Source organism: Mobula birostris, chromosome 5 (genome assembly GCF_030028105.1).
Source record: "Mobula birostris isolate sMobBir1 chromosome 5, sMobBir1.hap1, whole genome shotgun sequence".
NCBI classification, from domain to species: domain Eukaryota; kingdom Metazoa; phylum Chordata; class Chondrichthyes; order Myliobatiformes; family Myliobatidae; genus Mobula; species Mobula birostris.
In genome coordinates, this window is record NC_092374.1 from 129,808,016 (window position 1) to 129,833,480 (window position 25,465).

At 38.6% G+C, this 25,465-nt stretch overlaps 1 protein-coding gene across 4 annotated transcripts in view; it reads left to right on the forward strand.

Annotated features, from left to right (window-relative positions):
• Positions 1-20,696: 20,696 nt before the first annotated feature.
• The window catches only part of rif1 (replication timing regulatory factor 1), a 91,921-nt gene continuing 87,152 nt past the window's right edge, over positions 20,697-25,465 (forward strand). For 2 of the 4 annotated variants that reach the window (XM_072258662.1, XM_072258664.1), the window contains exon 1: positions 20,899-20,982. The gene's annotated coding sequence lies outside the window, so the exon portion shown is untranslated. Of the gene's footprint in view, positions 20,754-20,846; positions 20,983-25,465 lie in introns of those variants that run through there. The other 2 variants (XM_072258663.1, XM_072258665.1) reach the window with 2 other exon arrangements.

Sequence of the window (25,465 nt, forward strand, 5' to 3'; positions counted from 1 at the left end):
TGTAAAGGTGTCTTTTGCCATCCCTATTCTTCTTTGGATGTCCATGTTGCACCTGCCATCTGACGTCACCCAGCTTCCTAAGTAGCAAAAGTTCTGTACTTGTTTTATGTCTTCCCCGTTTATTCTCAGCCTGTAGATAGGATTTTCCTTCTTTTTGGATATTACCATACATTTTGTCTTTTTGCAATTGATAGACCTGTTTTTGCACTTCCTTCAACAACTATATCAATTAAGTTTTGTAGTTCTTCCTCCATACTTGCAATTAACACAGTGTCATCCGCATATCTGAAATTATTGATATTTTCACCGCCAACTTTGATTCCCAAGATGTCTCATATTTTTTGTAATATTGTTTCACTGTATACATTAAATAAATCAGGGGAGAAAACACACCCTTGTCTAACACCTCACTTGATTTTTGTAAACGGACTCATTTCTCCATCTATTTTTACAGCGGCAGTTTGCTCCCAATACAGATTTCTGATTAGGCGGAGGTCATTCGAATTTAAATCTAAAGTTTCCTGTAATATTTCAAATAACTTATTGTGCTTCACTTTATCAAATGTTTTTGTGTAGTCGATAAAACAAACAAACAAATCTTTTTGCACTTGACAGCTCGTTCTGTTAGTATCCTGAACATCAATATTGTGTTTCTTGTACTTTTGTCTTTCACAAAACCACATTGTTCTTCACCTATTTCAGCTTGTATCTTACTTTTAGCTCTTGTCATCAAAATTCTTATAAGTATCTTGGTGACATGACTCATTAAACTTATGGCCCTATGTAATTCACATTCTATTGCTCCAGGTTTCTCAGGAAGAGTGATAAATACTGATTTTTTAAATCTGTTCTGGTATTAAGAAGGGCCTTCCTGAAAATAAGTCCAAGGAAGGCGATGGGCCCAGATGGCATCCCAGGACGGGTTCTCCGGGCCTGTGCAAGCGAGCTAGCTGGAGTGTTTGCTGACATCTTCAACTGCTTCTTGCTTCAGTCTAAGATCCCCTCATGTTTTAAGAAGGCAACGATAATCCCAGTGCCAAGGAACAGCAAGGTGGCATGCCTGAATGACTATCGACCTGTGGCTCTGACATCAATTGCTATGAAGTGCTTCGAGAGATTGGTTCACACATCAACCACAGCCTACCGGTCAACCTCGACACTTTGCAATTCGCCTACCAGAACAACAGGTCAACAGCAGATGCCATCTCTCTGGCCCTACATTCCTCCTTAGAACACCTGGAGAATAAGGACGCATACATAAGGCTCCTTTTCATTGACTACAGCTCTGCCTTTAATACCATCATTCCAAATAAACTGATTCCTAAGCTCCGGAACCTGGGCCTTAACACTCAGATCTGCAGCTGGATCTTCAACTTCCTCACAGACAGGACCCAGGCTGTAAAAATAGGGGACAAGCTCTCCTCTACAATCACACTGAACACCGGTGCCCCACAAGGCTGTGTATTCAGCCCCCTGCTGTACTCACTGTACACCCATGATTGTGTAGCCAAGTTTCCATCAAACTCAATAGATAAGTTTGCTGATGACACAACACTTGTAGGCCGTATCTTGGGTAATGATGAATTTGAGTACAGAGAGGAAATTAAGAACCTGGTGGCATGGTGCGAAGACAACAACCTATCCCTCAACATCAGCAAGACGAAAGAATTGGTTGTTGACTTCAGAAGGAGTAGCGGACCGCACAACCCAATTTACATCGGTGGTGTGCAAGTGGAACAGGTCAAAAGCTTTAAGTTCCTTGGGGTCACTATCACAAATGGCCTGGCTTGGTCCAACCAAGCAGAGTTCACTGCCAAGAAGGCCCACCAGCGCCTTTACTTTCTGAGAAAACGAAAGAAATTTGGCCTGTCCCCTAAAACCCTCGCTAAATTTTATGGATGCACCATAGAAAGCAGTCTTCTAGGGCAGCAGTCCCCAACCACCGGGCTGTGGACCCGTGCCAGGCCGCAAAGCATGTGCTACCGGGCCGCGAGGAAATGATATGATTTGGCGATATGAGTCAGCTGCACCTTTCCTCATTCCACTGTTGAGCTTGAATGCATGTGAGGTCATTACCCGCGCGTCATCCATGTCAGCGCGGGAAGAAGGTCAACTCCTCGAGCTTGCAAATGATGGTGGGCTGAAAAGTATGTTTGACATAACATCTCTGCCGGCATTCTGGATCAAACACAAGGCTGAATATCCTGAGATAGCCATGAAAGCACTGAAAACGTTGCTTCCATTTCCAACATATCTCTGCAATGAATGCAATGAAAACTAAATTGCAGAATAGACTGGACATAAGGAACTCCCTTCGAGTATTGCTGTCTGCCATCACCCCTCAATGCACCATCTTGCTGCAGGAAAACAAGTATTCAGCCCAGGGCTCCCACTGATTCAACGATATTGGTGTGTTGCAATGATTTTATATGTTCATACAGGGAAAATATGTGCTGTGTGTTTAATATCCAAACGTTACTTAAAATGTTATGATGTTATTGACTTATAAGTGACTTATGTAACCATATAACAATTACAGCACAGACTCTGTCCTTCTAGTCCGTGCCGAATGCTGCTCTCACCTAGTCCCACCGAACTGCACTCAGCCCATAACCCTCCATTCCTTTCCTGTCCATATACCTATCCAATTTTTTCTTTAAATGATAATATCGAACCTGCCTCTACCACTTCTACTGGAAGTTCATTCAACACTTACTTCAAGCTCCCCTGTCCTCCCCTGATAATTGAATTATCACTATATTCATGTGAGGAAAATATGCGCTGTGTGTTTAATATTAAATTTGTTAGATAAAGTCTTTTAGAAATGAAATTGAGTGTATTAGCCAATTATCACCTATATTCCGGTCGTGATTAACACCCCCCGCTGAACAGAATCGCCAAAAAGGATTTGAGGAAAAAAATTGGCACATTCACGCATGCGCACTGGTGCCCGCGCAAGGCTTCATGGTCATTGTAGTCTTTCTCGGGGTGAACACAACATATTTGACTGCTACTCTTGTCCGTTGGCAATCCTACAACCCCCGGGTTGGCCGGTCCGCAAGAATATTGTCAATAATAAACCAGACCGCAGTGCAAAAAAGGTTGGGGACACCTGTTCTAGGGTGCATCACAACCTGGCATGGAAGTTGTCCTGTCCAAGACCGAAAGAAGCTGCAGAAGATCATGAACACGGCGCAGCACATCACACAAACCAATCTTCCATCTGTGGACTCACTTTACGCCGCTCGCTGTCGGAGCAGTGCTGCCAGGATAATCAAGGTCACGACCCACCCAGCCAACACACTTTTTGTCCCTCTTCCCTCCGGGAGAAGGTTCAGGATCTTGAAGACTCGTATGGCCAGATTTGGGAACAGCTTCTTTCCAACTGTGATAAGACTGCTGAACGGATCCTGACCTGGATCTGGGCCGTACCCTCCAAATATCCGGACCTGCCTCTCGGTTTTTTTGCACTACCTTACTTCCCATTTTTCTATTTTCTATTTGTGATTTATAATTTAAATTTTTAATATTTACTGATTTTAACTATTTTTAATATTTTTAATATTTGTAATCCAGGGAGTATGAAGCACAGAACCAAATATCGCTGTGATGATTGTACGTTCTAGTACCAATTGTTTGGCGACAATAAAGTATGAAGTATTATTCCAGTCTCATAAAGGTCATTGATTAAATCAGTAAGTTTTTCAATTCCATAATCTTCAAGGGCAACCATTTGTTCTATTACTAATTCATCAGGACCTGCTGCCTTTCCTTTCTTCATCTTATTTACTGCATTACAAACTTCAGATTTTAAAATACTTGGACCTTCAATGTTTTTCTTAATTTCTGGTTTTTTGTCTCGATCATCTTCAAGCAATTCCTGAATATACTCAGTCTATCTGTTCATTATCTCATCTTTTTCCAAGATAACGGCACCGTCCTTTTCTTTCAAACATCCACCTGAAGAACAGAGGAGCTTTTTACCAGTGGTATTCTTGATTTGTTGATGTAACCTTTTCGGATCAGTAATAGGGATTCTTTCTATTTGCTCACATTCCTGGTCTAACCATTCTTCTTTGGCTTTTTGACATAAACTTTTAACTTTTTTATCTAAGGACATATATTCTATAGGATTTACTTTCTTCTGTCTCCTTTCTTCCATTAGATTTTTGATTTTGTCTGTCATCCATTTATTCTTTGTGCTTTTTTCTTTTTTAGAAATCACTGACTTTGCTGATTCTATCAAGGCATCCTTTAGAGTTAAACTTAATTTCTACATGATTGCTATCATCTTCAACAGATTCTATTTCTAGACTTTGAAATCTATTCCTTACTTAAGTTGTAACTTTTTGTCTTAAGTTTTCTTCTTTAGTTAATTGTGAGTAGTCAAGGGATTGTTCAGGATTTTTGCTTCCTTAGTTTTTTGAGTTTTACTTTTACATGACATACTACTGGGTTATCGTCACTATTACAGTCTGCACCTGGATATGTTTTGCATTGAGTCACTGAGTTTCTAAATCTTTGGTTTATAGTAATAAAGTCAATTTGATTTCTAGTGTTATCACCCGGACTTTTCCAGGTCCACAAGCATCTTGGATGGTTTTTAAAGTAGGTATTCATAATGACCTGATTATTCATCTTGCACCATTCTACCCATTTCTCACCTCTTTCACTTCTTTCCCCTAGTCCAAATTTTCCTATGGTATTTTCATCAGCACCTTGTCCTACTTCAGCATTTAGATCTCCCATGACAATAACAGTATCTTGAAATTTGCATCCATTCTTTGCTTGTAAAACTCTTCATAGAATTTATCTATTTCCTCATTTGTTCCATCTGTTGGTGGTGCATATACCTGTATAATTGCTAAATCAAATGGTTTCCCACTGAATCCAACAAGGAGCACTCTTTCTGATATTGCCCAATGTCCTAAATCACTTTTTGCCATGTTTTCATCCATAAGAATTCCTGCTCTATTAGTATGGGATATTCCACAAGAATAAATTAGTGGGGACGTCACGTGATGACGTGGGATTGAGACGGGTAAGTCCAGCTATCCCGTAAAAAATCAGCAAAGTACCGTTTAAACAAAGCAAAGTTAATAAATACTTTCTGAAAACTACTTATAAACTTCTCAAGACTATTTTACGATATGCCTCGTAAACCGCAACAGAAGAAGTCTGTTGTTGTGAAGTCGCTGCGAGATTGGAAGAAAAAGGGACCTACTGTAGCGATGGAACCTCGGACTCAGGTTGGATCTCCTTCAGAGGAGACACATTTTGTCTCTGGTGTAGAAGAACAGGGAGCAATGGCGGCGGTAACGGTCCCTGGGAAGAAGATGCCGGAATTGCACATGTGCAAAGAAGTAGGCATGCGCAAATCGATACAACTCAAACTACAAGAACCGACGGCCACTGCAAGTGAAAGTGATTTAGAGTCAGAATTGGATTCCGTAGAGAACACAGATGAAGAAGAGGAGGAAGAACTGGAAGAGATTAAAAGTAAAAGATATCATGGAGACATAAAAGAGGCTTTATTGCAAGTAATGATTGAATTAAAAGGATTAAAAATAGAGCTTAGAGACATGAAGATGAGGCATGATAAAGCTATGAAAAGACAGGAGAAAATGGATAAAAGAAACTTCAAAAGTTGGAAAGAACAATGGAACATATTAACGATAGAGTGGAAAAAACAGAAAATAATATGCTTGTCTGGAAAACAGAAAGAAATCGAATGTTGGAAAAAGTGGACGTGCTGGAAAATTTTAGTAGACGAAATAATATTAAGATTGTTGGTCTTAAAGAAGGTATAGAGGAAGACAATCCAATAGAATTTTTTCAAAGATGGATCCCAGAAACTTTGCAAATGAAAGAGGGAGACCGATCAATTGAAATTGAGTGGGCACATAGAGCTCTAAGACCAAAACCACAAGATGACCAATATCCATGATCAATTTTAATAAAATGTTTAAGATTTCAAGACAAAGAAAGGATTCTACAGGTGGCTGCTCAAGCTGCCAAGAACAGAAAAGGGCCATTGATGATAGAAGGGAACAAAATTTTTTTCTACCCTGACATAAGTTATGAACTTTTGAAGAGAAGGAAGAAATTTAATCCAGTGAAAAAAGTCCTATGGGATCATGGTTATCAATTTATATTGTGTTATCCTGCAACCTTGAAGATTTTTTTGGCTAACGGAGAAAAAAGATTTTTTGACAATTACTGGAAAGTGGAGGAGTTTGTGCGAGATTCTTTGAAGATACAAGAACAAACCCAGGAGAGCGAGATGGATTAAAGATGAAGATTGGGTCAAGGAATAGACTTGGTGGATTTTTAAAGGTGGTAGAATATATAAATATATTATTAATTATATGATAGAGGGGAAGAAAGGTTAAAGTTTGAGGAATATTAGTTGGGAGTAGTGACAATAATTTTTCTATATATATATAATTTTTTTTGTAACGGGGGAGCTGGAAGAAACACTGACCAATTGCTATGGAATTCATGTGCGCAAGCGTGGCTATAGCCACGACCCGCAAAATGGAGGGGGGTAGTGTTGTGTTTTTTTTTCATTCACAACATTAGTAGGGGGGGTATTTTGTTATTTTTCTTTTTGTATTATATCTATCCTTTATTTCTTTCTTTTTGTCTAGATGATTGGGAGGGAAACACATAGCAACATGGTGAAGTTTAAAGAGATTTCCCAAGGAACTATGAGAGTTGAGATGTTAAGTAATGTTTTAGATTGGAGTAACTTTGCTAAGAATAATGACTAATTTATTGAATTTTTTGTATTTTAATGTTAATGGGCTTAATGGACTGGTGAAAAGAAAAAGAATCTTAACACATATTAAGAAAATGAAGGTAGATTTAGCCTTCTTGCAGGAAACACATTAACAGAAACAGAATATCAGAAGTTAAAGAGAGATTGGGTGGGTAGTGTTGTTGCAACTTCATTTAATTCAAAAGCGAGGGGAGTAGCAATTTTGATCAATAAAACATTACCAATTAGAATACAAAATGTAATAACCGATTCTGTGGGGAGATATGTGATTATACATCGTCAACTTTTTTCCGAATTATGGACTCTCATGAATATTTATGCACCAAATGAAAATGATGCAAAATTTATACAAGAAGCTTTTTTGAATTTGGCTGATGCACATGAAAAAATATTAATAGGAGGAGATTTTAACTTTTGCCTAGACCCAGTCTTAGATAGATCAACTCAGGCTGTTACAAAATCGAAGGTAGTAAAACTAACTTTATCATTGATGAAAGATTTAAATTTGATTGATATATGGAGAAGAATCAATCCCAAAGAAAGAGACTATTCATTCTATTCTAATAGACACAAAACTTACTCAAGAATAGATTTTTTCCTATTATCAATGAATATTCAACACAGAGTGAAAAATATGGAATATAAAGCAAGAATACTGTCAGATCACTCTCCTTTATTAATGACAATAATAATGACTGATAAGGAAGAAGTGACTTATAGATGGAGATTTAATTCAACATTATTAAAAAGCCAAGATTTTTGTGATTTTATAAAAAAACAGTTCCAATTTTCTTTTGGATACAAACTCTCATTCAGTGGATGATAAATTTATACCATGAGATGCGATGAAAGCATATTTGAGGGGTCAGATAATAAGCTATACGTCTAAAATTAAGAAAGAATATATGGCAGAACTAGATCAAATGGAAAAAGAGATTACAAAATTAGAAAAAGAATCTCAAAGACATATGACAGAAGAAAAACTAAGACAACTTGTCAATAAGAAGTTACAATATAATACGCTTCAGACACATAGAATGGAAAAAGCAATCATGAGAACTAAGCAAAGGTATTATGGGTTAGGTGAGAGAGCACACAAAATTCTTGCTTGGCAGTTGAAAACAGAACAGGCTTCCAAAACGATAAATGCAATTAGAACAAGTGCAAATAAAATTACTGATAAATCTTTAGAAATTAATGAAACCTTCAAAAGTTTCTATTCTGAATTATATCAATGGGAATCACAAAATGATGTTAATGAGATAGAAAGGTTTTTATCACAAGTAACTCTTCCAAAATTGAATTCGGAAGAACAGAAGGGATTAGATATGCTTTTTACATTAAAAGAGGTTGAAGAAGCTTTAGGATCACTTCTAAGTAATAAATCTCCAGGAGAGGATGGTTTTCCATCTGAATTTTATAAAAAGTTTAAAGATTTATTATTTCCTCCTTCTATGGAGTTAATACATCAAGCAGAAAAAATACATAAACTCCCAGAATCTTTCTCAACAGCGATTGTAATAGTATTGCCAAAAAAAGATACAGATCCTTTAAAACCAGCATCATATAGGCCTATTTCTTTGTTGAACACGGATTATAAAATAACAGCAAAAATTTTATCGGATGGATTATCTAAATATTTACCAAAATTAATACATATGGATCAAACAGGATTTATTACAAAGTAGACACTTGGCAGGTAATGTAACTCGGCTACTCAGTATAATTCATTTGGCACAAAGAAAGGAGGAAATGAGTATAGTAGTAGCCTTGGATGCAGAAAAAGCAATTGATAGATTGGAATGGGATTTTTAATTTAAAGTATTAGAAAAATATGGGTTAGGAACACCTTTTATAAACTGCATTAAAACTTTAAATACTAACCCTAATGCTAAAGTAGTGACAAATAGTCAAATTTCAACACCATTCCAGTTAAAAAGGTCAACTAGACGAGGTTGTCCATTATCACCTGCTTTATTTGTATTGGCGATAGAACCATTAGCAGAACTAATTAGAATCGATTCAGATATTAAGGGTTTTAGAGTTAATCAGTTGAAATATAAGATTAATCTATTTGCTGATGATGTTTTGATTTACTTAACAAACCCACAGCATTCATTACATAAATTATCTTCTAGATTGGATGAATATGGGAAAGTATCAGAATATAAAATAAATTGGGATAAAAGTGAAATTTTACCTCTTACTAAAGGAGACTATAGCCAATGTCGATTAGCAACCCAATTTAGATGGCCGGTAAATGGTATAAAGTATTTAGGTATAAGACTTGATAATGATGTAAAGAATTTATATAAATTTAATTATTTACCACTATTGAAAAAAATTCAGGATCTTGACAAATAGATGATACTACCAATAACATTAGTGGGTAGAGTCAATGTTGTAAAAATGAATATATTTCCTAGATTACAGTATTTGTTTCAAACATTACCAATACAATTGCCACAGAAATTTTTTCAAGACTTAAATAAATGTGTGAGAAAATTGCTTTGGAAAGGTAAGATGTCAAGAATATCATTGGAAAAATTGTCATGGAAATTTGAGTTAGGAGGGTTACAACTTCCAAACTTTAAGAATTATTATAAAGCAAATCAACTTAGATTTATTGCATCTTTCTTTGATGATCGAAAACTGGCATGGATTAGAATAGAATTAGATAAGATAGGAGAAAATACACCCGAAGATTTTATATATAAATGGGAATCTAAATGGATACAGGAAAAGAAAGAATCTCCTATGTTAAAACATTTCATTGATCTATGGAATAAGATAAAATGTTGATAATGAAATAAAGAAATCTTTATTAGCAAGGAGACCTTTGATCCAAAACAGACTTATTCCTTTTACAATGGATAATCAACTTTTATATATTTGGTACCAAAAAAGGATTAGATCTATGGGAGACTGTTATGAACGAGGTATATTGATGTCATTTGAACAACTAAAGGATAAATACAAAATATCAAGTAACACTTTCTTTTGTTACCTTCAATTAAGGGCTTACTTAAAAGGAAAACTGGGTCAAACAATGTTTTTGCCAAAACCCAATGAAATTGAAATTTTAATTCAAAAAGGAAAAATTTTAAAAATTATTTCTTTTATGTATAATTTGATTCAAAAACAGACAATTAAACAAGGAATCCACAAGTTAAAACAAAAATGGGAAACAGATCTGAATATTAATACTGATGAAACAAATTGGTCAAGACTGTCTTGACAGTATGACAAATAAACGTTCCACTTAGATTAGTACAATATAATTTTTACACCAATTATATATTACACCGCATAAAATAAATAGATTAAATTCAAACTTATCTGATCAATGCTTTCGGTGTAATCAAGAAATTGGTACTTTCTTACATTCTACTTGGTCCTGTTCCAAAATTCAACCTTTTTGGATAAATTTAAGAGTTTTACTGGAACTCAACTTCCACATAATCCTACATTATTTTTATTAGGTGATATTGAAGGGATAAAACTGAAACTTAAACTGAATAAATATCAGAAAGAATTTATAAAAATTGCATTGGCAGTAGCCAAGAAGGCTATAGCAGTTACTTGGAAATCGGATTCGTATTTAAGTATGAATCGTTGGAATAATGAAATTTCTAGTTGTATTCCACTCGAAAAAATTACTTATAATTTAAGAGATAAATATGATATATTTTTGAATATTTAGCACCCTTATTTTCAAAAGATAGGATGGCATATTTAGTTGCTCCGATGATAAAGATGTTGGTCCCTTGGGGAAAGTAATAAATAAATATACTAAATTTATTTTGAATCCCATGGAGCATGTGGAAACCTTCCAATATCCAGGCAGTTCTTTTTTTTTCTTTTTTTTCAGGTAGGGATATATATCGGGGGGGAGGGTAGATATCATCATTATTATCATTCTGTGTAATCACTTCGAAAACTCAATAAAAATTATATTAAATAAAAGAATAAATTAGTGTTTTGTTTCTAATCTGACATGTTCCAGCACCTATCCAACGAACGTCGCTAATTCCCATGATGTTAGTCTTTAGTCATCCCATTTCATTTATCACATTGTCCAGTCTTCCTGCTTGATATAGGGTTCTTACATTCCAAGTGGCAATAATTTTCTTTTGCGTTACATGAATTTTATGAGCAGTAGCTTGATGACGGTTGGGGATCCCCTGCTGATCAGAATCAACCCTACCGAGTGAAGCATCTTCAGAATTGTCTTGAAGATCCTCTTGGCACTGTTGCTGTGTGATACATTTTGTGAGTTTGACCATGGTTTCCTTAGCAAATAGATTGTAGGAAACCTAGTATCTAGCAACGGTGGTTTGCTATTGCCTTCCACTGGGCGAACTAAAGAAATTGCCATTTCTCTTCCCAAATGTTCATCCGCCTGTACTATAGCCATTGACATTTGAGGTCCTTTCTCATCCGCCTTCTCCGTCATAAGTTCAGTTACTGAACCTGCCGGATCTGCCGTTGGCCTTCGCTCGTATCCTGAGCAGGAACCCTTGCAGGTGCTACCGTTTTGGGTCAGAGCGGCCCTGGGAGCAATGAATGACTAAGGGGTAACTCCACTTTCCCCACAGCTCTGAAAGTCCCCAGTCAGAGCCTCATCACCGGTTGCAGTTTAGAGTCATACCCAGGACTGCATCAGTGTCCATAAAAGTATTCACCCCTCCTTAGAAGTTTTCATGTTTTATTGTTTGACAACGTTGAATCACAGTGGATTTGGAGCACTAGTGAATGTGAAATTCTCATCCAGACATGAGCATACGATATTTTTAAAAAATTGTCACTAATACATCAATCAACCTCACCACCACTACTTTTATCATTTCTTGGCAGAGTCACATTATGTACAGATACTCCTGTATCTAGCATCACTTTCTGTTCAGTACATACATCCAGTCTATGCATATAAGTTAATCCTATGAATTTTATTTTTATTGTATTCTTTATGCTTATCATTGTGTCTTTAACAATCATTTTGTTCTCCTTTACACTTGTATACTGAAGAATGACAATAAACAACCTTGAATCTTGAATTGAATACAGAAACATGCCCAGAGAATTTCTAGCCCAACATTCGCAATCTTGGCCATCACATCTTAATGAGATATATCACAATAAAACAATAACCTTCCTGTTACAGGCCGGGTGCTAGCAATGAATGAATGGATGCTGCAGCGGAGGAACATGGTGAGAGAGTGTCCTCTCAGGGCTTGAGGGACCAGCAAAGGTGGACAAAGAACGGTGCCTGCAAAAGACATCTTTGTGGCACACAAGGACAATTCAGGACACCAGTTGTCAAGAACAGAGAAGTTAGCTGTGGCTAGTTCTGCCTGGTCCTCTCACCTTAAGGAAAAGTGTACAAAATATCCTTTGCTTGAATTGTTTGTTTGTTTACTTATTTTTTGAGACAAACATATCTCAAAGGTATTGAATATAGATATCTCTCCTCATCCTATTACTGCTATCTTTGGATTACCTAAAATTTCCAGTAATCTTTCCCCTTCAGCCCGTAGAATGATTGCATTTCTTACTTTAATGGCGAAAAGATGTATCTTACAACATTGGAAAGAGCCTAATGCTCCAACTATCTTTTTTTGGTTTTCCCAGACGATATTATGCTTAAATTTGGAGAAAATTAGAAGTAATCTTTATGATTCCTCACTTAAATTTGAACAGACCTGGAGATCTTTTATTCAATATTTTCATTTAATGTAATTTTTTTTCTCTTTTGTTCCATTTTTATATTCCCTTCTTGCCTTTTTTTAACTGTTTTTAATGGAGGTCGGGTTTGAGGACGTCATTTTAAGTTCTTTAACTCTGCCTGTTTCCAAGTTAGCCCATTGCTTTGCTTTGCTTTTAGTTTAGTTGCACGGTGGGGTTTTTTTTGGGGTCTTTTTTGGGTTTTTTTTTTCCTTTTCTCTATTGATATATATATATATATATATATAAATTAGTATACTATTATTTTACCATATTATTTTATGTTTAAATTGCACTGTTTGTATCAATTTTTTCTTCTGTATTAATATCTACTGTAATTTCTAACAGTGTATTAGTGCCTTTATGGTTTACCCTTTGTATACTTATTCAATAAAAAGATTTAAAAAGAAAGAAAGAAAGAGACATACAGTGTGGAATAGGCCCTTCTGGACTTCCAAGATACATTGCCCAACAACCCCTGATTTAACCCTAACCTAATCACAGAACAATTTACAGAGACCTACTAACTGGTACATCTTTGGACTGAGGGAGGAAGCTGGAGGACCTGGAGAAAAACCATGCATTCCACAGGGATGTAAAGACTCCTTACGGATGACAGCAGAATTGAACTCCAAACTCCAAAGCGCCCCAAGCTGTAATAGCATCATGCTTACCCCTACACCACCATGGACTCTGGTTAACCTATCTTACAAGTATTTAGGCAGTAGACTGTAATATGTGACAGTCAACACCCTGCAACATTCAAGTTGAGCATGATTGTGTTCCTACAGGACACATGAGGTTACATATAAGCTTCATGGATATCACAAATCTCAAAGAGAACAATGAATGTAATTTTAGGTTGGCCCTTTAAATAGGAGAAATGGGATTTGCAAGGCCAGGTTTTTCAATGAATAGATAAGATCTATGATATTTTAGAACGGTGAGGATAAAGACAAATGGAAGACCCTGATCACCCATGTCATACAACATTGCACGGTAATAATGAGGATGAAAATCTTACTGGAGTTGAGTTTTGCATCTTGCAACACTGTTGACATCACTCACAAAGTCAAGCAGCACCTGTGGGAGGAAAAGTACTGTCAGTGTTTCAAATGTTGAAACCGAGCATCAAGACTGATACTGTGGTTAACAATCTTTCTTCAGGTCATTCCAATTTCAGATGCAGCATTCTGCTTTTCAGTTGTTCAGGCAAGAATGGAAGGAGGTAGTTTATCAGCTTTAATGTTCTGTTGTTGACATCATTTGAGAGTTGTAAAAGAGCGCCTGAAGGCTTTGAGTGTCAATGCAAGGTGCATTCGTAATAAGGTGGATGAATTGAAAGTGCAGATTGTTATTAATGATTATGATATAGTTGGGATCACAGAGACATGGCTCCAGGGTGACCAGGGATGGGAGCTCAATGTTCAGGGATATTCAATATTCAGGAGGGATAGACATGAAGGAAGGGGAGGTGGGGTGGCGTAGCTGGTTAAAGAAGAGATTAACGCAATAGAAAGGAAGGACATAAACCGGGAAGATGTGGAATCGATATGGGTAGAGCTGCGTAACACTAAGGGGCAGAAGACGCTGGTGGGAGTTGTGTACAGGCCACCTAACAGTAGTAGTGAGGTCGGAGATGGTATTAAACAGGAAATTAGAAATGTGTGCAATAAAGGAACAGCAGTTATAATGGGTGACTTCAATCTACATGTAGATTGGGTGAACCAAATTGGTAAAGGTGCTGAGGAAGAGGATTTCTTGGAATTTATGCGGGATGGTTTTTTGAACCAACATGTCGAGGAACCAACTAGAGAGCAGGCTATTCTGGACTAGGTTTTGAGCAATGGGGAAGGGTTAATTAGCAATCGTGTCGTGAAAGGCCCCTTGGGTAAGAGTGACCATAATATGGTGGAATTCTTCATTAAGATGGAGAGTGACATAGTTAATTCAGAAACAAAGGTTCTGAACTTAAAGAGGGGTAACTTTGAAGGTATGAGACGTGAATTAGCTAAGATAGACTGGCAAATGACACAAAGAATTGACGGTGGATATGCAATGGCAAGCATTTAAAGGTTACATGGATGAACTACAACAATTGTTCATCCCAGTTTGGTAAAAGAATAAATCAAGGAAGGTAGTGCACCCGTGGCTGACAAGAGAAATTAGGGATAGTATCAATTCCAAAGAAGAAGCATACAAATTAGCCAGAAAAAGTCACTCACCTGAGGACTGGGAGAAATTCAGAGTTCAGCAGAGGAGGACAAAGGGCTTAATTAGGAAGGGGAAAAAAGATTATGAGAGGAAACTGGCAGGGAACATAAAAACGGACTGTAAAAGCTTTTATAGATATGTAAAAAGCAAAAGACTGGTAAAAACAAATGTAGGTCCCCTGCAGACAGAAACAGGTGAATTGATTATGGGGAGCAAGGACATGGCAGACCAATTGAATAATTACTTTGGTTCTGTCTTCACTAAGGAGGACATAAATAATCTTCCAGAAATAGTAGGGGACAGAGGGTCCAGTGAGATGGAGGAACTGAGCGAAATACATGTTAGTAGGGAAGTGGTGTTAGGTAAATTGAAGGGATTGAAGGCAGATAAATCCCCAGGGCCAGATGGTCTGCATCCTAGAGTGCTTAAGGAAGTAGCCCAAGAAATAGTGAATGCACTAGTGATAATTTTCAAAACTCGTTAGATTCTGGACTAGTTCCTGAGGATTGGAGGGTGGCTAATGTAACTCCACTTTTTAAAAAAGGAGGGAGAGAGAAACCGGGGAATTATAGACCGGTTAGCCTAACGTCGGTGGTGGGGAAACTACTGGAGTCAGTTATCAAGGATGTGATAACAGCACATTTGGAAAGCGGTGAAATGATCGGACAAAGTCAGCATGGATCTGTGAAAGGAAAATCATGTCTGACGAATCTCATAGAATTTTTTGAGGATGTAACTAGTAGAGTGGATAGGGGAGAACCAGTGGATGTGGCATATTTGGATTTTCAAAAGGCTTTTGACAAGGTCCCACACAGGAGATTAGTGTGCAAACTTAAAGCACACGGTATTGGGGGTAAGGTATTGGTGTGGGTGGAGAATTGGTTAGCAGACAGGAAGCAAAGAGTGGGAATAAACGGGACCTTTTCAGAATGGCAGACGGTGACTAGTGGGGTATCGCAAGGCTCAGTGCTGGGACCCCAGTTGTTTACAATATATATTAATGACTTGGATGAGGGAATTAAATGCAGCATCTCCAAGTTTGCGGATGACACGAAGCTGGGTGGCAGTGTTAGCTGTGAGGAGGATGCTAAGAGGATGCGGGGTGACTTGGATAGGTTGGGTGAGTGGGCAAATTCATGGCAGATGCAATTTAATGTGGATAAATGTGAAGTTATCCACTTTGGTGGCAAAAATAGGAAAACAGATTATTATCTGAATGGTGGCCGATTAGGAAAAGGGGAGGTGCAACGAGACCTGGGTGTCATTATACACCAGTCATTGAAAGTGGGCATGCAGGTACAGCAGGCAGTGAAAAAGGCAAATGGTATGCTGGCATTTATAGCGAGAGGATTCGAGTACAGGAGCAGGGAGGTACTACTGCAGTTGTACAAGGCCTTGGTGAGACCACACCTGGAGTATTGTGTGCAGTTTTGGTCCCCTAATCTGAGGAAAGACATCCTTGCCATAGAGGGAGTACAAAGAAGGTTCACCAGATTGATTCCTGGGATGGCAGGACTTTCATATGAAGAAAGACTGGATGAACTGGGCTTGTACTCGTTGGAATTTAGAAGATTGAGGGGGGATCTGATTGAAACATATAAGATCCTAAAGGGATTGGACAGGCTAGATGCAGGAAGATTGTTCCCGATGTTGGGGAAGTCCAGAACGAGGGGCCACAGTTTGAGGATAGAGGGGAAGCCTTTTAGGATCGAGATTAGATAAAACTTCTTCACACAGAGAGTGGTGAATCTGTGGAATTCTCTGCCACAGGAAACAGTTGAGGCCAGTTCATTGGCTATATTTAAGAGGGAGTTAGATATGGCCCTTGTGGCTACGGGTGTCAGGGGGTATGGAGGGAAGGCTGGGGCGGGGTTCTGAGTTGGATGATCAGCCATGATCATAATAAATGGCGGTGCAGGCTCGAAGGGCCAAATGGCCTACTCCTGCACCTATTTTCTATGTTTCTATCATTTCAAGATTTGCCCCAAAAAAAAGTTCTGGAGAAAGAAAGACACTGTTGGGGAGAATAAAAATCCCACTGAAGGTTTAGAAGACAAGTTTTCCAGGCTGTCAATATGTTCATGAATTTACTCAATTCTGGATCAAACTAATTTTTAATAGCATTCAGAAGTTAAATATCCTACTGGCCATATTCACATGGGGGAGAAGGACATATTCAAAGGAAGAATTAAAGCATAATTCAAAATATAATTGTTAAAATAAAATAGAAACAGGGGTCATAATATTTCAGGCTGATGATTCAGTAAGGTACAAGCTGAATATAGAGGAGAAAGGAAATAAGCTGGGCTAATTGAGTGTATGAGAACAGATTAGTAGGTAAGGAAAATAAATACGTCTCTAAAAAACGTGTAAGGTGCTCCTTCCCTCTGCTGGCCTGCAGGTCACCCTTGAGCAAGGTGTAGCACCTGCTTATCAACACCCCCCACCCCAATTAGGGTCACCTGAAGCCATGGGAGCAGGTGATAAATGGTCACATGAACAGCTGGTGTATATCACGTCCTGGTTATGTGACCACTGACACCAGGCAGACAAACTCTGAAGACTGTTGATAATGGCTGAGGTTAACCTTCTTGTAAAGACACTGCCCAGAAGAAAGCAATGGCAAACCACTTCTGTAGAAAAATCTGCAAAGAGCATTCATGGCCGTGGAAAGACCATGATCACCCATGTCATATGACACGGCACATAACAAATGCCGAATGAATTAATAGACAAAAAAAGAATGAAGTGAATTAAGGACCAAATGTAAGATTTTCTGTTGATCATTGAGGTGATAGTTGGGTTACCAAATCTGCACATGCTGACTCTGTATTGCAGAGAAATTTTTTTTTTTTAATCAAGGTCATATTTTAAAAGTCTGCAGACTTCAATCTAAATGTCACCAGGACCATGGGCTAGTTAACAGGTTATTGTGGGAAGCTTATGTTAAAGGATGGCTACAAATTTCACAGATGTGGGAATGGTACGACAGGACAGCAAATGGTACATTCTATTCAAAATAATGTCAAGAGATATACCCTGCAGCTAAAGACTAACAGCATTATGGCAGTTGCAGAAAGAGGTCATAATCAGGACAGCCAAATTCAGATATTAATAAAAGGCAGTACTAACTTTTTAGAAGAAAATAATATCTGATTAACTTGATTAATTTGAAGATGGAATATAATACAAATGGTTAAGACTCTTGGCAGTGTGGAGGATCTGAGAGATCTTGGGGTCCATGTCCATAGGACACTCAAAGCTGCTGCGCAGGTTGACAGTCTTGTTAAGAGGCATATGGTGTGTTGGCATTCATCAACCATGGGATTGAGTTCAAGAGTCATGAGGTAATGTTACAGCTATACAAGACCTTGGTCAGACCCCACTTGGAGACCTGGTCACCTCACTACAGGAAGGATGTAGATACTATACAGAGAGAATGCAGAGGAGATTTTCAAGGTTGTTTCCTGGATTGGAGAGCATGCCTTATGAGAATAGGTTGAGTGAAATTGGTCTTTTCTCCTTGGAGTGATGGAGGATGAGAGGTGACCTGATAGAGGTGTATAAGATGATGAGGGGCATTGATCATGGGGATAGCCAGAGGTTTTTTCCTAGGGCTGAAATGACTAACACGAGGGGTCTTAATAATGAGTATGAAATTAGACAAAGAAAAACAAAGTGAATTGCAAATCAATTAGAAAAGTGAGAGGTTTGAAGAAAAGAGACAATCTTTCAATCTGCTTAGAAACATAGAAAAATAGTAGGATTAATCGCAGAAGTGAAGACAGCTCCACTAATCGATGAATCAAAACAGTCCTCCATCTCAATACAATATCGTTACTCTCTCTTCACTCTCCTTGATGTGTTTTATGTTTATGTGCTGCCATGTTCAGGAAATCAAGATGCAAAATTCCCCATAAGGTCCCCAGTTTTCCTCTTGCTTTCTGGGAGTAATCTGGGATAGATCGCTATTGCTCATGGATTCTTATCAAGCCTTATGTCCCTCATGACATCTAACATCCCTTCCTTAATATTCACTTCCTCAAGATTATACCTCCTCAAACTTTCTATCTTCTATGTCCTTCTCCATGCTAAATACAGCCGACAGGCATTCAGTAAGATCACTCCTACATTGCCTGGTTCCACATATATATTACCCCTTTGATCCTTAAAGGGACCCACTCCTTGCCTGGTTTACCCTCTTGCTGCCAATATACTTATTCCTGATAAGTAACCTTCAGGAGAATCACAATACATTCTATATTTCATGACTCCTTTTGACTCTTGAAATTTTATTCTTAAGTTCTTTCCCAATCTTATTTCCAATCATTAGCAATATATTTCCATCATTGAAATGTTCTCACAACCTATGGACTCACTTTCAAGGACTTTTCATCTTATGTCCTCAATATTTCTTGCTTACTTATTATTATTTTTATTTTCACAGTTGTGCACTCTGGTTGAATGCCCTAGTTGAGTGGTCTTTCATTGATTCTGTTATGTTTATTATTCTATAGGTTTATTGCATAAGCTCACAAGAAAATGAAACTCAGGGTTGTATATGGTGACATATATGTACTTTGATAATAAAAATTACAATAGACAATAGGTGCAGGAGTAGGCCATTTGGCCCTTCAAGCCAGCACCGCTATTCACTGTGATCATGGCTGATCATCCACAATCAGTACCATTTTCCTGCCTTCTCCCCATATCCTTTGACTCCGCTATCTTTAAGAGCTCTATCTCTTTCTTGAAAGAATCCAGAGAATTGGCCTCCACTGCCTTCTGAGGCAGAACATTCCACAGAACCACAACCCTCTGTGTGAAAAAGTTTTTCCTCAACTCCGTTCTAAATGGTCTACCCCTTATTCTTAAACTGTAGCCTCTGGTTCTGGACTCCCCCAACATCAGGAACATGTTTCCTGCCTCTAGCGTGTCCAATCCCTTAATAATCTTATTTGTTTCAATCAGATCCCCTCTCATCTTTCTAAATTCAAAAACAACCCCAGTCGCTCCAATCTTTCAACATATGACAGTCCCACCGTCCCGGGAATTAACCTCATTCATAATTACTATGAACTTTGTCTTTCATCCTTACCAGAACATGCTGGCCTTGAACTCATCTATCATTATTCTAAGTTTTCCACTCATTCTCATTCCATAACTATGTTAAAATGTGTTGAATTACAGTCACTGTTACCAAAGTGTTCCTCACCTGTTCAGTTTCATTTCTTAAGACACAGTACTGTCCAGTTTCTACTTGGACTTGCGATAGCAAGTTATTAAAAAGCATAAATATGATTTTGTTTCTCATTTGGGAAATGAATGACTTTCTTTACTAGAACAGAGAGGACCAAGGATAGCTTGACAGTAATGTAATTCAAGATCATGTGTTGCCATATTAAATTCACCACTAAAAGCAGACCTACCATTCAATACCTTATCCTTATTGGGAGGTGGGAGAAAATCTCAACAGTTAGTCTTTAGAGAAGTATCAAGCTCAAATGCGAGTCTCTTTTAAACAAGCAGAATTATAGATTTCTGTCATGGGGGTAAAACACAGCATCAGGAATAGATAAAAATACAAAATGCCTTAAAGACAGGAATGATGGTCAGACAGCATTTATGGGGTAATGGAAAGCAGTTCAGATTAATGTGCTTTATCAGGAGTGAGAAAAGGAATAACAATTGAAGAGAAGTGCTGGAGTGATCCACAGGCAAGATCTGTTACGGGGTGGAAAGGCAAGGCAATCAAATAACATGTTGGTGTAAGGCAAATAGCAACTGACTTTATAATTGTGATCCAAAGAATATTGGCAAATTACCTGCCACATATGCTCAATAAAATAAATGGAAATATGTGTGATCCCTCAAACTCGGAGGATAATTCGCCTCAACAAACAGAACCATCAGTCCTCTCAAGCGCATGCGCGCTGTCAACCGGATTAAAAAACTTTCGGAGAATTCAGCCTTCTACTCTGATATTTTTCTTTGTAATTGCGTATTTCGTCTATTCTGTGTAAATTTGCAAAGGGTATGTATATTATATGTTTTTAAGAAGGAAAAAAAGAATGTTAGATATGTCAGTGCGACTGTAGTGGGCTGGTTGCTGGGGTGAAAGGTCGTTACCCAGGCTGCCCGGCCCTTTGGCGCGAGTATTTTCCCGCGGGCTGGCTCTGTGAGCGGAGAGAAACTCGTGTGTTGTTGTGGAGAGGCCTCCTAGGCTCGGTGCTGGGCAATGCGTGGATAGACACGGCTGTCCGGTAGGGACGCGGGAGTTTTGGTGTCGGGGGGCAGGGTGGAGAAGTGACGGGCTCCTCTTTATTTTCCACATTTTTTTTGCTCCCCCCCTTCCCTTCCCGCTCCTACTATGCTTCTCCTGAGTCCGAGCGGAAGGCAGTCAACCTCTGTTCAAATAGATATCTCCTCTCAGTAAGGGAGGAGTCGGGCCTTTGAAAGGTGAGGGTCGGGTGAGGAGTAAGGTGGTGGTGGGGAAGAGAGTGCAGAGAATGGTGCGTAGTGGTTTCTGTCTTTTTTTCCCCCAAAGCTGGTCTCTGTTGGTACTCGAAAATGTTTTGCAAGCAATTATATTCATGCCTTGCAGGGTCTTAAACCTGACCTGCTCAGCGTTTTTAATTAGATTTCATTAACACAATTACTAAGAATGTGTCCATAAACTCTGTGGTTTCGTGCTTTCAACGTGCAGTCTTGGAAGGTTCGATCTATTGACAGGTTGCAGCTAAGCATGCCCCTTTTGATGATGGTTCAGATTTTACAAGAATTGGTCCAACTTCATGAAAATACTTTGACGTGTTTCAGGTATTTTCTTGGAATAATGAACAACCAGTCCTCTTCAGACTTTTGTCATTTGTATGTTATTATGAACTTGCAATAACACTCTTATTTTCACTCAAAAGCCACAACTGGTTTATTGGCAAATTTGAGAGCAGATTTTCATTTTAAAGTTGTTATTACAGCATGTTTAGCCAAGTTAAATATTACAAAAATGTAATTACACAATTATCTTAAGTTAACAGAAGACATCAAAATATTGCAGTTATTTCTTTGGATGCTCTGGGAAATTGTGATTGTGACAGCATGGAGGAAAAGATGATGGCAGTGGCAATGTTCAGTGGGAAAATGTTTTCAGTTATTTATAGTTGGTGTCTTGCTACGTGTTCTGAGGTATAATGAGAAGCTTGTCCTGCATTACTGCTTATACTGATCAAATCAATATGCAGTACCGTTTGAGGCTGTACAAGGTAAAACAGTAATCTAGAGTAAGTGGCAACAGCTGTAGAGAAAATGCACTGCAGGTAGATAAAGTGTAAGATTGTAATGAAGTAGATTGGGAGTTCAAGTGTCCATCTTATTCTACTAGGTAAACATTCAATAGTCTTATGACAATAGGGTAGAAGCAATTCCTGAGTCTGGTAACATGTTTCAAGCGTTTCTTCTGCCCAGTGGGATGGGGCAAAGAATGTCCAGGGTGGATAAAGTCTTTGATTATGCTGGCTGCTGTACTGAAGCAGTAAGCAATGCACACAAAGCCCACGGAGGGATGGCTGGTTTTCGTGACTTTTGTGAGCTGTGGTCACAGGCAGAGCAGTTGCCATACTAAGCTGTAATTCATGCAGGTGGGATCCTTTCTGTGGTGCATCAATTGGTAAGGGTGGACAGGGACATGCTAAGTTTTTTAGACTCCTAGGGAAGTCGTGGTGTTGTTAGCTTTATTGGCTGTGACGTCAATGTAGTTAGACTAAGACAAGGCCACCGGTGATTTTTACTCCTGGAAGCTTGAAACTCTCAACCCTTTAACTTCATTATTGAAGTAGACAGGAGCTGTAGTCAATCAAGAGTGGTCCAATGTGCATGTCGTTATTGGTCCGGTGCTCCTGAGATGAGTTTAGGACCAGTTTCAGCAGTAGGTGAATTGCAATGAGTTGAGGTTGTCTGGGAGGCTGGAGTTAATCCATGCCATGATCAGCATCTCAAAGCCTTTCACGTCTGTGGATGTCAGAGCCGTTGTCAGTAAGCCGTGTTACCTTGCTTCTCTTTGTTACCGGAATGATCACCTTAACGCAGATGGGAGCCTCAAATTGAAGCAGAGTAAAGATAAAATTGTCCAGAAGCACATCTGCCGGCTTATCTACACTGTCTAAGGACACCAACCAGGCCAGGTGCTTTCTGCAAGTTCACACTTTGGGAGACTGATCCTGTGTCTGCAACAGTGATTGTGGATTCAGGTGACATATCAACCCTCTTCTATTCAAACGCATAAAATGTGTGAAGTTAATTGGGAGGGGATGTGTAATTGTTGGTGATGATGCAGACTTAATTTTGTAGCCCGTTGTATCATGTAAGCCCTCCCACAGCTGGGAGTCTATATTGGACTGCTGTTGTCTCTTGGGTTCTTTGATAGTTTTGTGGATGTTGTTTCATGATTCCTTGTGAAGGTCAGGGTTGCCTGTTTTGAATGTTACGGTAAGGACTGGATCTCCTGGTTCCTTTGCTTTCCAGTTTGGGGACACCCAGATTATTCTGTTTGGTACAGTCCTCAACACACTTGCTGATAAAGTCTGATGTTGGTGACATACTCATCTAGGCTGGCAGATGAGGCTTTGAATGTGACCAACTTTCTGACTCAGCAGTAATTTAGCAGCTCATCTGTTTCTTTGGATACATGTATGACTTTCTGTACTCATTCTTCCTATTGCAGCTTTTTGTAAGCAGCCTGGTGGATGATTTACTGAAGTGTGAGTGGAAGCTAGTTTGGTAGGCATCATTATTTTTGTTTAGCAATGGCAGGGGTGTTTGCGATCCTGATAAGACAGGAGATTATTTATTTAAAGATGTAGTACACAATAGGCCCTTTTGGCCCCTCGAGCTGCACCTCACAGCAACCCTTATTTAACTCTAAACTAATCACGGGACAATTTACAATGACCAATTAACCTATGTGCGTCTTTAGACTGAGGGAGGAAACTGGAGGACCTGGAGAAAACCCATGCATTCCACAGGAGGATGTGTAGACTACTTACAGGTGATGTCAGAATTGAACTCTGTACTCTGTCCTGAGCGGTAATATTGTTTTACTAAACCTCTATACTATCATGCTGTAGTATTTTGATAACGCTCTTGAATTTGGCCTGGTTGAAGTCACTGTCAATGATGAAGAGGGCTTCAGATAACCAGTAAATCCAATTGCTATATTAATTACACTAATGCTTTCTTGTTACAATCAATACCATTAAGTGAGTCATGTTAGTATTTATTAATATTCATACTAGGTCACACAAATCACAACTTTGTTTACTGGATGTGGAAAAAGATATAGTTCTCATCTACCAAAAGAAGGGTAAAAATGGATCATCTGTTAACGCAAACTCATTATCTTTTAATTTCATCATTTGACCCTTTGGTCAAATTTGTTTAAATGCTGATTGTGATCTCATGGTGTAATATAGCACAGAAACAGGCCTTTCACCCCCCGACTTGTCCGTATTGACCAAGGTGCCCACCTAAACCTGTCCCATTTGCCTGCATTTGGCCCATATCCCTGTAAGCCTTTCCTATCCACGTACTTGCCCAATAGCTTTTAAATGTTGTTATTGTACCTGCCTCACTACTTTCTCTGACAGCTTGCTCAATATATGAACTACTTTCTGTGTAAATTTGCCCTTTGGATCCCTTTATAGAGTTTATTTCCTCTCATCTTAAACCAATGCCCTCTAGTTTTTGGGTCGCTTTCGCTGGAGAAAAAGGCCAGGTCCTTTCACCCTATCTGAGCACTTAATGATTTGATACACTTGTGTTTAAAAGTTGCCAGTCACAATTGTAGAAAAATACAGCACAGAATCATCCCTTTGGTCCATCTAGTCCATGCTGAATCATTTAAACTGTCTATTGCCATCAAACTGCACTTTTGCAAAAGTCCTCCATACCAATACCATTCATGTATCTATCCAGATTTCTCTTAAGTATTGAAATGGGGCTCGCATGCATCACTTGTGTTGGCAGTTCATTCCACACTCTCACCACCCTCTGAGTGAAGAAGTCTCCCCTCATGTTCCCCTTAAATTTTTCACCTTTCACCCTTAATCCATGACCTCTAATTGTCTGATGTGGAAAATGCTTGCATTTATTCTACATAAACCCCTCATAATTTTGTATACTTGTACTAAATCTCTCCTTTATCTTCTATGTTTCAAGGAATAAAGTCCTAACCTGTTCAGTCTGTCTTGTAACTCCTGTCCTCCAGACCCGGCAACATCCTTGTAAATTTTCTCTACTCTTTCAACCTTAGTTACATTTTTCCTGTAGGGAGGAATAATTTTAAGTCCTAAGTTCCAAGAAATAGTCTTTTTTTTTTATATTGACATACAGCATGGAATAGACCCTTCCAGCCCTTCGAGTTATGCTGCCCAACAATCCTCAATTTAATCCTAGCCTAACTACAGGACAATTACCCTACCAACCTGTTCGTCTTTGGACTGTGGAGAAAATTGAAGCACCTGGAGGTAACCCACACGGTCACGGGGAGAACTAGCGGTACAAACTCCTTACAGGATTGAACCCTAGTCCCTTGTACTGTAAAGTGTTGTGCTAACCACTACACTGCTGTGTCCAACCTCTCCCTATATAATTCAGATGCTTGAATCCTAGCAGCATTCTCACAAATCTTCTTTGCACTTTCCAGCTTAATGGTGTCTTTAATAAGTTAAGGTATATAAAGCTGTTCAGTAT